This window comes from Dipodomys ordii, unplaced genomic scaffold (genome assembly GCF_000151885.1).
Source record: "Dipodomys ordii isolate 6190 unplaced genomic scaffold, Dord_2.0 Scaffold92, whole genome shotgun sequence".
Classification (NCBI taxonomy): Eukaryota; Metazoa; Chordata; class Mammalia; order Rodentia; family Heteromyidae; genus Dipodomys; species Dipodomys ordii.
Genome location: NW_012267308.1, coordinates 2,778,331 through 2,779,594, shown reverse-complemented (window position 1 = coordinate 2,779,594; position 1,264 = coordinate 2,778,331). Strand labels below are relative to the sequence as shown.

General features: G+C 50.2%; 1 protein-coding gene across 1 annotated transcript in view; it reads left to right on the top strand.

Moving 5' to 3' along the window:
- Nucleotides 1–1,264, top strand: part of Slc7a10 (solute carrier family 7 (neutral amino acid transporter light chain, asc system), member 10) — a 36,613-nt gene that overhangs the window by 20,102 nt on the left and 15,247 nt on the right. The gene's annotated exons all lie outside the window — the stretch shown is intronic.

Below are 1,264 nucleotides of genomic sequence, written 5' to 3'. Positions count from 1 at the left end.
TGTCCCTCAGCTCTTCAGCTCAAGGCGAGCGCTCTACCACTTGAGCCACAGCGCCACTTCCGGCTTTTTTCTGTTTGCTTATGTGGTGCTGAGGAATCGAACCCAGGGCCTCAAGCATGCAAGGCAAGTGCTCTACCACTGAGCCATCTTCCCAGCCCAAGGTTGGAAGTTAAATAACACCCTTGGCAGTGGTGGGCTTACAATTTGGGACTCCATTCGGATTCAAGTTTCTGTGCAGTTCCCTTCACCCTGCTCTGATGCTGAACCAAATTGGGGCCCAATTCAGAGGGGCCTTGATTGGGGGGGGAGAGGATGGAAGGCTGAGGACCCCAGCCAACCAGGGTAGACTCCAATTTGGGAGTATGAATAAACAGATGGACAGCTAGAGACATCGACTTTGCAAGCCATGTAAATAGAAAGGTTTCTTGGGGTTGGAGGGTTGTCTGAGTTAGTAGAGCACCAGCCAATGAGCAAAAGGCTCAGGTACCAACTTTGAGTCCCCATCTCAAAACAATCCCAAAAAAGGTTTCTCAAACTGACTTGGGGCCTGGGGCCGGTGGCTCATGCCTGTAATCCAAGCTACTCAGGAGGCTGAGATCTGAGGATTGTAGCCCAGACAGAAAAGTCCCCACGAAACTCTTATCTCCAATGAACCACTCAAATCATGGAAGTGGAACTGTGGCTCAAGTGGTAGAGCTTTAGCCTTGAGCACAAAGAGGCTCAGGGACAGCACCTAGGTCCTGAGGTCAACCAACAAAACCAAAAAAGAAACCTTGCCCGGCACTGGTGGCTCACGCCTGTAATCCTAGCTACTGAGGAGGCTGAGATCTGAGGATCACGGTTCAAAGCCAGCCCAGGCAGGAAAGACTGTGAGACTCTTATCTCCAATAAACCACTCAGAAAACTGGAAGAGATGCAGTGGCTAAAGTGGTAGAGCTCTAGGCTTGAGCTGAAGAGCTGAGGGACAGCGCCCAGGCCCAGAGTTCAGCCCCCACAAACGACAAAACAAAACAAAAACTGGCTTGGGGATCTGAGCCATCTGCCGCGCAGGCATCATAAGTAAGAGAGGGTGTCAGTGGGTCTGCTACCCAGGTTCTTCCTCCAGTTTTTTCTTTTTTTGGTGTCAGTCCTGGGACTTGAACTCATGGCCTAGGCACTGTCCCTGAGCTTTTTCACTTAAGGCTGCTGCTTTACCAGGTGAGCCACAGCTCCAATTCTAGCTTTTTACTGATTCATTGGAGATAAGAGCTTTTTTGTTTTGTTT